At 38.6% G+C, this 13,602-nt stretch overlaps 1 non-coding gene across 1 annotated transcript; it reads left to right on the forward strand.

Moving 5' to 3' along the window:
• The first annotated feature begins 441 nt into the window (after positions 1-441).
• Trnaa-cgc (transfer RNA alanine (anticodon CGC)) lies at positions 442-514 on the forward strand. The gene has a single exon. It is a non-coding gene; the product is annotated as a tRNA-Ala (tRNA).
• The last annotated feature ends 13,088 nt before the right edge of the window (positions 515-13,602 follow it).

Below are 13,602 nucleotides of genomic sequence, written 5' to 3' on the forward strand. Positions count from 1 at the left end.
AAAGAGGCCATTATCCTCGCTATTGGCATTCCTTTGTAGAAAGCACCGCAAATACGACATGCTCATTACTTAGAAAGATACTTACATCTGCACACCTGATTATGACAAGCGTCTTTCTCGAGAATTGAGAGAATTTTTACTGCCTTATGAAATGCCATATGGCTAATGAATGATGTTTCATGCCGTCCTTTGTACATATTTGCTCATTTTCTTTAATATCTAGTTTCTAGCTCCACTGCAGCATTGGTTAAAATAAAATTTTATTAATGTACTAATATAGATATTTTATGCCTACAGATCCACTAAACAATAACTTTAAAAAAACGAAGGAGCACAAAATAACATTTCCCTTCACAGAACTTAATAAATTTTTGAATTTAACTTTTTAGTCAAAAGGCTTAGATTCTTCTTTAGGACGAGAAGACCCTAATACATATACCAAGCGAGGTGGCGCAGTGGTTAGCGCACTGGACTCGCATTCGGGAGGACGACGGTTCAATCCCGTCTCCGGCCATCCTGATTTAGGTTTTCCGTGATTTCCCTAAATCGCTTCAGGCAAATGCCGGGATGGTTCCTTTGAAAGGGCACGGCCGATTTCCTTCCCCATCCTTCCCTCACCCGAGCTTGTGCTCCGTCTCTAATGACCTCGTTGTCGACGGGACGTTAAACACTAATCTCCTCCTCCTCCTCCCTAATACATAATTTTCTTTTCAACTACCTGGTAATATTTTTCGTAGAATAAGTTGTGGTGCACCACTTTAATTACATAGACATTAAGATGTGAATATACATTTCCCTTGTCTGCATTATTGCGTTTAGTGTAATGTTTTTTCTGCATGAGCTGTCATGTTTAGATATTAGTTACTGCATTTGCTGCTGCTGTTTGCCAGGCATAGTGCTACTGAATTTTAATTTGTGTTACTCTTCTAAGCTAGTTTTACTACTGATTTATTTTTCTTGTTTGCTGCACAGTGCCTTATCTTAGTTGTAATATTGCAATTGCTTTGCCAATTTGAATTTTTTGTCCTTGTGGTTTGTGTTAATTTGTTATGTGCTGCTGCATTGCCTTGTCCCTTGGTATATATATCTGAGCTCAGTATATTTAAGTTAGCTTCAGAGTGGGTAGCCTATATAAGAAACTAACTATGATGAATTGGAAGAAATGCATTGAGAATATATAAGAAAATGGTTTGGCAAAAAAGTAGTGTACAGTGGAGAAAAACTAATTTTGAAAGAGGATGTGAACAGAATACAGAAAGCAGGCTTAGATAGGACTTTTTGTGAATAATGATGAATGAAGGGAGATCTCCATGGAAAATACTGCAGTAAAACAAACCCTGTCCTTTCCTTGTATTATTCCGCTATATGTTTGTGTACCCTTGTGTATTTATGTTCTTCCTGTATTTATATGTTTATATGATAAGACTTATGTTGTAGAATTTTTCTAATACTCAGTTACATTCCCTATGATGAGGAATACTGTTAGCCTCAAATATAATTTGCATTAATAATATGTTATTTACTTTGTAAAGATGTTTAGGCATTATTTATCTGTTCTGTCTTGTTGCTCATGTGTGAAGTTGATGTTTCAAAAGTTATTCTGATCTATTATGTAGGTACTTAGAATTCCTGTAACACTGATGTATATGTTATTTCTATTCTTTTGTAAAGCCTGTATTACTACAAATGTTATCTCTATTGTTATGTTTTTAATGATGTATTTTGTACCTTTGTAATTGTATTCTCATGTTATAATATTGTAATTGACACCAGTTCATCAAATTAAGTAACTTGTAAGCATTCATTTCACTGCCCACATTTCTGTTGGTCATAGTAATGCACAATATGTGAGATGTTGGGACTGTTAGTGTTTGCACGTGTGTTACTAATTCAGCAAGGGGCTGGATAACAGCATTGCTGGTTCTAAGGACAATTCCAAAAACCTTGTGAGTGCACAAGTGGTGGTTATGGACTTGCTATATTCTCCGCAAGACTCTTCGATGGTGATTGTGCACTTGCACAGTCGCAACAGATGGCTGCTGGCCGTCTCTACTAGGACTACAGTGGGTCCGCACCTTTGATGACCCACCAATACCATTATTCCTACAAGGACTGCCGTGGGTCTGCACCTTTGATGACCCACCAATACCATTATTTCTACAAGGACTGCAGTGGGTCTGCACCTCTGGTGGCCCACCAATACCACAATCTCTACCAGGACTACAGTTGGTCTGCACCTCTGGTGGCCCACCAATACCGTAATCTCTACTGGGACTACAGTGGGTCTGCTCTGTGATGACCTACCTACCAATATTCTTCAAAACTTCGAATGACTCTGCTGTGGGTCTGCTCTGTTGTGGCCCATTACCTGTCTGCATGTGGAGGGTCAGCACTGTCTTTCCATTGGAAGTACAACACTACTTTTTCAAGACTGAATTGATATCAACTACTTCCATGTGCATTTTCTTTTACTGCTCAGACTTTGAGAAAAACACTGCAATTTTACTCTGATGAACGATCAGGACTGTCTTTATGGGCTGTGAGAAAATGTTAGCTTTTGACCAACATTGTATCAATAACTGTGTGCATTTGATTTCTTTGTCATTGTAATTATGAAAAATGTTTTCAAATCTGTATTGGCCACTGCCCAAAACAATTTGTAAAATTTTTTGTGGGGAGCATGGGGGCTATGTAAATAGGCTGTTTATGTTTTCTTATTGGCAACGTTACGTAGCGCTCTGTGTGAAAATCACTGGCTGTCCTATAAAATTATTAAATATTATTATAATAAAAATTGAGATAAAGATAAATGTTGTTCCTGTGTGCAGTCTGTGGCTGGTTTGCATTGTTGTCTGCCATTGTAGTGTTGGGCAGCTGGATGTGAACAGCGCATAGCGTTGCGCAGTTGGAGGTGAGCCGCCAGCAGTGGTGGATGTGGGGAGAGAGATAGCGGAGTTTTGAAATTTGTAATACTGGATATTATGAACTGCTATGTATATTATGATTTTTCAACACTATGAAGGTAAATACATTGTTTGTTCTCTATTAAAATTTTTCATTTGCTAACTATGCCTTTCAGTAGTTAGTGCCTTCCGTAGTTTGAATCTTTATTTAGCTGGCAGTAGTGGCGCTCGCTGTATTGCAGTAGTTCGAGCAACGAAGATTTTTGGTGAGGTAAGTGATTTGTGAAAGATATAGATTAATGTTAGTCAGAGCCATTCTTTTGCAGGGATTTTTGAAAGTCAGATTGTGTTGCGCTAAAAAAAATATTGTGTGTCAGTTTAAGCACAGTCATGTATAACTGTTCAAAGGGGACGTTCAACTGGTACCTGAATTTTGGTTGCTGCCTCCTTGAATGATCATCTTCTGCGCCAGTTCGTGACGTACTACAATTTGGAGGAAGTTATTGTCCTTTAAGCTTTAAAATACGACGATATTAGTTACTTGGCGGTACTGCGAATAGCTTTGAGCCCAAGTTTTCGTAGCTTTTCATACCTAAGGGACCACTGTTGTAATTAAATAAGATCAAAGAGCAATGTGCTTTTCGTGAGAAAAGGAGATTGCTTATCACACAAACTTCCTTCAAACTTCACGTCCTGTTACATCAAAAATGAACAGTGGAGTTCAGTACTATTGTACAAGAACATAAACCAATTACTGTAATTAAGTAATCGTGAGAAGTTGTTACTTATTGAATTAAAGCTATAGAGAATGCATTTCTTTTCCTGTATTTTAGTGAACTCTGTACACTGACAATTCTGTCGATTGATAGACGGCAACGGCAATGAAGTTCACCTCCTTTTCCATTCTTCACTTCCAGATAATTTGTATACATAGATGTTTGGCAACTCTTACACATACTTTACTCGGTTTTATCAATAAAATATCAATTTTCATTAAATGTAACAATACGTACTGAGCGACGGCCCAGCAACACGTCCTCTTACTACAAGATACAGATTAACAGTTCTCTTTTTTTTTCAATAAATCAATTGTCTTTCTTTTATTTTTCTTGAGTCCATACTAAAAGATTCACAACTACTGTCTTTGCGGGGATTGTGCGGTAAAGAGTTTGTTGCTGTCCAACTGCGCTTTACTTCATTTCAAGTACTTTTTGAATCAAAATTTCATTTACGGTATTTATATACATTACTGAGATTCTCAGAATAAAAACAGACACATATTAGTTTTAAAAAAAGGGGCAGTGAGGCTCACATAACATTACAGGTTCTTTTATCAGAATAATGCAGAATGTGTCAGTTTACAGGATATGTATACATAAATTGAACACATTAACATTTTATTCCTTCGTACTCAAGCAATTACACTTAACAAAATTACTTTTCTAATGGCTACTGGCTGCTGAGATAGCATGACCATCTATTTGGTTCACTTAAGGATGGTTGAGGAGACCGTAGATTCCTCTCCAAACAATAACTGAAGGAAGCAGTGAAAAAGTCTTATTGCGCAAACAGAAGGCTCGATTTCTGAGGAAAGCTGGTGCAAAGATGTATAAACTGCGTTCAAAAGCAGGATCACTATGATGAGAAATATCATTGAAAATTGTGTATTCTTGTAATGAATTTTAAAAATTCATTGCTGATCCTTGGTGACTTACCCTTATACTTTTTCATCTCCCTCTACATGTTAAATTACACGTTCGGGATCTTCCTTTCCTTTGTGTATATTTTCATCTTCTGCTTACGAAGTAGGCATGTATAGATGAACTATTTTTATCGACGATGGTCAGCTGTCGACTCTGATGAAAAACTACCCCATTAATTTAACCGTTCACAGTAACTCACTGCCAGTCATACTTTTCTATTTATAACGAATCCTATCCCCTACATAGGCTTGACATGACCCATGTATGGGGGCGACCTACAGCAAAATGAGATAAGTAAAATCTTCAACAGTTAAGATCGCTCATTACAGTTTTATTTGTGATAACCGGTCTTGGCGGTATAAGCAGCAATCATCGGATCTGTAACATACAGATCGAAAGTCAAGGCAGATATAATAAGAAGGGGTTCACAATTTCGCATACGGATATATGCTACCCACCCTACACTGAATAACTCAATAAATATCCATCATACATATTGCATATCTCCATATTTTGCCAGGGTGCAACACATAATACCAGGAACATGAAGAGAGCGTTACATTATCATGTCACTAATAAAATAAGATTTACATAAAATATCGTGTACATTACCCTGACTGCACAAGGTTATATTCTGGGAATGGATGAAAGAACACTGAGATTCACAAGTCAAAAGCAATGACGTTATGAGCAACCAGAAGGTCTTACTGTGGTAGTAAACAAACAGAAATACAATCGTAAAATACAAAGTATAAGGAATATGTTACACTTAAAGAGTACATATACGTTTGTTGTAGTTAGTTACATAAACTGGCAATACAAACCAGAGTATACTGGACAACAAAAATACCTTCATTTAAAACTTTTTAGGAAGTTTTTGTATAATTTTTTTGTATTTTATTTAAAAAAGTTTTAGAATTAAAATTCTCACAATAATATACAATACAGTATTGTATATTAATTTAGCTAACATACTGTTATAAAATCAAAATAGTTGTAGGACAATTGCAACGTGGAATGTAACATGGCCACTAACTAAGGTTACTGAATATTACTTGAGGTCAATGTGATACAAATACAGAAACAATGAACGAAGTACAAATCATAATGTACACAACTAACGTAGTGGAGAAACTAAAGTATAGCATTTATAAAATAATATATGCAGATCACAATATTACAGACCAACAACATTACAACAGAACGTCTAGGTGCTTACGTATCATAGTGATTAGGGTGTAAGTTTGGTGTAGCAAGGATCTAGTAAAAGATCCGACATTAAGTAATGAATAAGTTTATCACAATAATTCGGAATGTAGTGATGTAAGTACAAACAAAGTAACTACAATCACATTGTACAGAAATATTAAAAACGCGAAAACAATCATAAATAATAGTATGATTGTGTTAGCTCAAGGTGTATATATATATATATATATATATATATATATATATATATATATATATATATATATATATATATATATATAGGGAGACGGAGAAAGGCATTAGCACATGAAAGAATATCGGTAATGGGTTTACAGTGTTCGCCCGAGATAATATCAAGAAAGATAACACATAATTTTAAGAAAAAGAAGATAGTACAAAATGTCAATGCTATCATAACATCGTGCATGAGCTCTAAGTTTGCTGTAATAAACAGCTAGTATGAGACCAGGAATACACATCGACTAAGTGTATGAAATCAGTTTGCATTACAGTGCTGCACACACACAATATCAAAGTATGTCTGATTGAACTTTGCACAGATATTTCAAACTACACATAAAATATTCTGGCTGTTCAAGGTCAAGTTATAGAATACATATAGAGCCATTAACACGAAGGTGGTAATTAGTAATGTGAAATACAGAGATAACACACACATAAAAAAAAATGGCTCTGAGCACTATGGGACTTAACTTCTAAGGTATAGACCGCATTACGCTTAAACGTTAGATATAAAGCAAACACCACGTCTAGGTGCTGAAGTGACATGGTATTTCACATCTAGGTTAGTTGTAGTAAACAACTAATCACCATCATCAGTTTCCTGCACTATTAACAGGTCCTTTGCGTCTCAATTCGAACCGTTGCTTCCTTGTTTATGGCACTGCATGTGCTGCCATCCATCACACTCAGGATCTGAAAACTTTTTCTGCCTTGCCGCAACTTTCATATCTGCTTCTAATACAGTTTTCTTAGCCCTTCCATCTTTCATGATCTATATCCAATCCAAATTCCCTCTCATTATTACATCCGGTTAGGGTCTTTGCTCCTCCACTCTTCTCAGTATCTTTTCATTTTTCTCTTTATGCATCCCATTTATTTATTCCATCCTCCACAATGTCCACATTTCAAAACGCTTGAGCCTTGTATCTTCCTTCTGCAGGGTCCACATTTTAGTGCCATACAGGAAAACTTTTCATTAGCCTTTTCCTCTAATCTTTGTCTGTACCTCCGTAGAAAATTTTCCTTTTCTTATAAAATCCCACTTTCGCCATTGCTATTCTGATTTTAATTACTGCCCTTTCCGTCGGTTTCTGCGCACCTTCCAAGGTATTCAGAGCTTTGCAACCTGATCTGCACTCAGTGTTGCATTTACCTTCATATAACGCCCCCCCCCCACCCCTCCACCCCCAGGCACAACTCTTTTCTTTGTAATGATTTCCATTCCATAACTTTTTCCTTTTACCACAGTGGCAATCACTACGTTCTGCAAGTTCTTTTCACCTGTTGCTAGGAGAACCACCTAGTGTCAAACCTCGTACACCACAATGTTCTGCCTCCAATTTTTATCTCCTTAACATCTAGTGAGTAGTGGTATAGCATCTAATATGAAACTAGAAAGTAAGTAATGAATAAGTATATGCAGATATAATTGCAGTATTAGTAATACTTCAGTAGGGTATCATAAGAAACGAACATAATTAGATGTACCCTTATTTTGCAATGTGTAATCCGCTTTCTAAGTGAATGAAGTTATAACTTGATGTTTAAGTGACTAGTAACCGTAATCCAAAGTCTAAGCAATTGCAATGTGCATCGGAAACGACAGTTAAGTACAAGAGCAGTAAAATGCAGTAAACTGAAAACAAGGTAATTTTGTTTATGACATCATTAGAAACCAGAAAACGTAAATGCGGTACCACACATCAGTGCAATCCCGTGGGTGACATAGCACCAGAACTGCAGGTTTCATGAGACGCTAATAGCGGTCGTGTGGTATCCAATGGAACCAATGGATCATGCCCACTGAGGCATGCCTCTAGCAGCTCCGTAGCTCGAGTGCCATAAAACTTTTCGGTGTTTTATAGAACGCGCTGGATAGTCACTACCGCAGAGACTGATATCAGCGAGGTTAATTACATCACAATTAGTACGACACCCGTGATCTATGGACTGTGGATTCGACCAGTAATCAAAACGTGCTGGGTCCTGCGTTCACACTACGCCGTTTCTAACATTTTTAATAAAAATCATCAGTAATGGTGGCCGGAAACTTAGAGTAGAAGAAGTCACCCTTGTTCTGCCAATGGCATTGTGAAAGAGCAGAGGAGCGGACAGAGCTTCAGGGCACTCTGTTGCCCTTGGGACGGGAAAATTCCCGTAAAAGGTGGAAGAATCAGCAAGAATTCTGAAGACAATTGAAGCCAGTGCATTAAAGACACATAACACGCATTCATAGGATATGTGGCCTGCAATTGTAGAGTGTCATGATGATCTCTTCATTGGCAAAGGATTCCAGATTAGTCCCACATTTGAATCTCCCGTAGGGGACTGCCAAGAGGGAGATGACTGTCCGAAAAATATTGCACAATGACGTGGAAGGGTAACGTTCCAAGAATCTGGGCGTGGAATGTCAGAATTCCGAATGTGTAAGGGAAGTTAGAAACTCAGAAAAGGAAAATGCTAAGGCTTATTCTAGATTCAGGCAAGGCCAGTTAAGTGAAATGGAAAGAAGAGGAGGATTTCTGGACAGCCGAGTACAGGGTAATATCAATAGCCGCAGAAAACTCTATAACAGATGTAGGATTCGCTATGAATAGGAAGGTCGAACAGACAGTGAATTACTGTGGAACGTTCAGTGATAGGGTTGTTCTCATCAGAGTCGACAGAAAACCAAAACCGGCAATGATAGATGAGGAATATACATGCCGACATCCTAAGCAGAAAGTGAAGAGATATGGAAAGTATACGAAGATACTGAACGGGTATTTCAGTGTGAATATGAGAGAGGAGAGAGACTAATTAAGTTCTACAATAAATTTCAGCTAGTAGTAGCGAATATGACATTGAAATGTCCCAAGAAGGAGAAGTATACCCGGAAGAAAATGACGGATAAAGGAAGATTCCTGATAGATTGCAAGATGATTAGGAAGACAGTCCGAAATCAGGTACTGGAGTGTAAGGCGTACCTAGGAGCAAATATAGATTGAATTAAAAATTAGTAATTATGAAGAGTAGGCTAAAGTTTAATTGACTAGCAAGGAAAAATCAGTGAACACAAGTAAGATACGGAAGTACAAAGAAATGCAGAGATACGCTTGCAGTTCTTGGGGGTTACAGGCATTTCGTTTATGAATAACTCAGTAGGATGTTCAGTTGAAGAGGGATAGACATCTCTATAAAGACAGTCACAGAAGTTGTAAAGAAAAAGGTAGGTACAAGAAAGGTAATTGCAAGATAAACATAGGTAACAGACGAATCACTTCAACTGATCGATTCTAGAAGGAAGTACAAAAATGTTCGTCATAATTATGGAATAGGCGTCAACGAAGAATAAAACGAATGGGAATGTAGGGAAGTTATGGCGAAATGTCTACTTGGAAAGTGTGAAGGAAACGAAAAAGAAATAATTGTCGGAAGGACTGAATCCGCATACTGAAAAGGTGGGAATAGCCTTCGTTGATATTAAAAGTAAAGGTAGTAAATTTAAGAGCACAATGAGAAGTCAATTGTTAGACGCTATGGAGAGTGCGGTTGGGTGGAAAAATTTCATGAAAGTCTCTATGAGGTAGAGGACTTGCCTGATAAACTGATAGAAGAAGAAACAGGAGTCGACAGGGAGTAGAGGGTGGATAAAGTATATGAATCGGAATTTGAAATACCTTTTGGGCACATAAGATAAGGTACAAGAGACAGGCAAGAATCCATCAGAATTGGGAGAAGTGGTAACAAAACGACTGTTGACATTAGTGTGTGAAATGTGTAAGACTGGAGTTATGCCACCAGACTCTCGCGAAAAGTCATTGACACAATTCCGAAGATAGCAAGAGCCGGCAACTGTGAGAATTATCGCACGATGAGCATAACAGCTGATGCATTCAAGCTGCTGACGAGAAGAATATACAGAAGAATGGAAAAGAGGAATTGAGAGTTTGTTATATGGCGATTAATTTGGCTTTAGAATAGATAAAGGAATGAGAGAGGAAGCTCTTGCGTTGTAGTTGATAACTAGTGCAACACTGAAAAAATTCTTGTCATGTTCGTAGACTTTGCATACTAGGAAAAAGCGTTGGACAGCGTCCAGTGTTGGACGGTTTCAGAAATTCTAAGAGTAAAAGGGTTTAGTTACTCGAAAAGACGGAAAGTACACAAGACGTACAAGAAGCAAGAGTGAATACTAACGCTGAAGGACCAAGAAGAAAATCCACAAATTAAAAAGGTTGTAAGATAGGGGTGTAGTTTTTCGCCCTTACTTTTCAATCTGTATTTCGAAGAAGAAATTAAGGAAATAAAAGAAAGTCATCGTTAATAATACCTGCTCAACTGCTCTTGTAAATAATTTTTTTTTTGCCCGCAGCTCGTGGTCGTGCGGTAGCGTTCTCGCTTCCCGCACCCGGGTTCGATTCCCGGCGGGGTCACGGATTTTCTCTGCCTCGTGATGACTGGGTGTTGTGTGATGTCCTTAGGTTAGTTAGTTCTAGGGGACTGATGACCATCGATGTTAAGTCCCATAGTGCTCAGAGTCATTTGAACCAAATAATTTTTGTAACGACCGGTTTTGTAGTCAAGAAACCATCGGGCGTCAAATAAATTATTTGCCAGGGCTGCCAAGCGGTTATTATTCAAGATGTGTACTTACGGTTGCGGTTGTCCCTCAAGCAACAAAAGTTCAAGAGCGAGATTAAAATACAAGCAGAAACGATATCAGTGATGGGATTCACTGATGATACTGCTATCCTCAGTGTAGATGAAGAAGAAGTACGACACATGTTGAATGGAATGAACATTATAATAAAAACAGAATATGAACTGAGAGCAATTCGAAGAAAGATGAAAGGATTGAGAAGTAGCACAAATGAGAACAGCAGGAAACTGAACACCAGAATTGGGGTTTACTAAAAAGACGAAGCTAAGGGACACTGCTCCCTAGGTAGCAAAATAACTCATGACTGGTGGAACAAGTAGGACGTAAAATGTAGACAAGGACTTGCAAATAGGATATTCCTGAACCAACACAAGTCCACTAATATCAAATATCGGCCCTAATTTGAGGAAGACATTTCTGAGAATGTACATTTGAAGGTCAGCATTTTATGGTATTGAAACATGGACCGCGGAATAATCGGAACTTACCAGCCGGGATGGCACAGCGGTTCTAGGCGCCTCAGTTTGGAACCGCACGACCGCTACGGTTGCAGGTTCGAATCTTGCCTCGGGCATGGATGTGTGTCTGTGTCTGATGCCTTTAAGTTAGTTAGGTTTAAGTAGTTCTATGTTCTAGGGGACTGATGACCTCAGATATTAAGTCCCATAGTGCTCAGAGCCATTTGACCCAATAATCGGAACCGATGAGAATGGAAACATTTGAGATGTGGTTCTACAGACAAATTTGTAAATGGGTTAGTAGAGAAGGGGGGGATATGAGAAGTATGTGGAAAACAATTACAAGAACAAACGACAACACGATGGAACATCTTTTACACCAGGGAGTAACTTTCATGGTAACAGAGGGAGCTGTAGAGGGTCAATGCGTAGAGTAAGACAGAGATTGGAAGACATGCAGCAAATGACTGTGGTCGTAGGTAGCTAGAGGTGATCTCTGGTGAAAAAGTCTGCAAAGGGGAAGAATATGTGGCGGGCGGGATCAAACGAGCTACAAAACTGACGACGAAGTAAAAGAAACCACTAGTCATTCCCCATTAGGTCAATACGTTTGAAGCGGTGTGAATGACTAATAGTGGAGTAATGAAGGAAAAGATAACTGTGTAATCTAGCGGAAGTGAAGTGGCTTACGAGACGTTCCTTCCCTGGTTTGCTTTTCTCAAATCACTTTTTTTGTTGTGCTAGGAACTACACTGCAATTCTGTTATCGTATCAGATAAATCTTGTATCAAAACGAGACTTCTAGTCAGTGAAAGTTACGTGTTCATAATAGCACTTAAAATCTTTACAAAGGCATTCGATCCACTCGTTTGGAATCCTGCGTGTGAGGTATTTAGGGAAATGAAACAACAATAACATTTACTACCCCTCCCCCCTTTCTCCAATTTTCTAAATAAGTGTGCGGTCCTTAAATCCTAACAAACGAAACTTTATTTGGAAGAAATCTTATAAAGACAAAATAAAAATGTAAATGGAACCCTTTTTACATATAAGTAGTGGTAGCTTTCAGAAGTAACATTACTCCATGTAAGCCCCCTTCTGGAACAATGACAGCCTCCAATTTTGAGATGCGATATTAGTGTTCCTCGTCTTATTGGTAACTCTTTCGACTACGCTCCACAATAGTAGTCGAGAAGGTACAAATCAGGGAAATTCCTGGGCCAGTGCTCTTTCGACCAGAACATATCAACGTGATCCGAGAGCCAGTTTTGGACTAATTGTTTTGGAGTAAATGGCTCGTATGAGCTGGTGCACCATCCTGTTGAAATACATATTGTCTCCCCGAGGCCACAGTTACCATCCACGATTTAACGACATTCGTCAAAACTTGCAGATAAAATTCTTTTGTGACAGTTTGTCGCCTTCAAAAGATATATGGAGGCATGATATCATCCTCAATTGACGCGACACCTACGACGTGAACCCCAGAGTTCTCCGAAGCATTATACTTGTCCACAATGTCTTAAACAGTTAATCTCGGGTACACGGAGACGCGAACTACGAGGGTCACTCCAAACGAAATGCACACTATGTTTTTTAAATCCATCTTTTATTCTACACCTTTGAAAGTCTTACAGTGTGTAGATACATCCTTTAGGAATAATATTTTTATTTCTCCACATAACTTCCATGCCTCTCAAATGCCTTACGCCATCTTGGAACCAGCGCCTTTATACCTGCATTGTAAAATTCTGGACCAACCTGTTAAAGCCACTGTTTGGCAGCGTGCACAAGGGAGTCATCATCTTCAAACCTAGTTCCACGAAGAGAGTCATTTAGTGAGATGATAATCACATGGAGCCAGGTCAGGACTTTAAGGCGGGTGTTTCAGTGTTGTCCATCCGAGTTTTGTGATCGCTTGCATGGTTTTTTGACTGACATGTGGCCGTGCATTGTCGTGCAACAGCAAAACATCCTCCTTTTGCCGATGTGGTCGAACACGCCTCAGTCGAGCTTGAAGTTTCTTAAGTGTCGTCACACATGCATCAGAATTTAAGGTGGTGGCATTTGGCATGATGTCCACAAGCAAAAATCCTTCGGAATCAAAAAACACCGTAGCCTTTACTTTTCGAGCACAAGGTGTGGTTTTGAATTATTTTCTCTTGGATGAATTTACATGATGCCACTCCATTGATTGCCTCTTCGTCTCTAGTGAAAAATGGTGGACCCATGTTTCATCACTTGTCACAATTCTTCCAAGATGTTCATCTCCAACGTTCTCGTACAGTTCCAAAGGTTCGCTGCATACCGTTTTTCTTGTTTCTTTGTGAGCCACTGTCAACATCCTGGGAACCCACCTGGCACAAACCTTTTTTTAACGGCAACACTTTCACTGTTCTGCAAACACTTCCTTCCCCTGTCCCAACGTAGCATGACAATTCGTT

The sequence above is a fragment of the Schistocerca cancellata genome, chromosome 6, assembly GCF_023864275.1.
Source record: "Schistocerca cancellata isolate TAMUIC-IGC-003103 chromosome 6, iqSchCanc2.1, whole genome shotgun sequence".
NCBI lineage: Eukaryota > Metazoa > Arthropoda > Insecta > Orthoptera > Acrididae > Schistocerca > Schistocerca cancellata.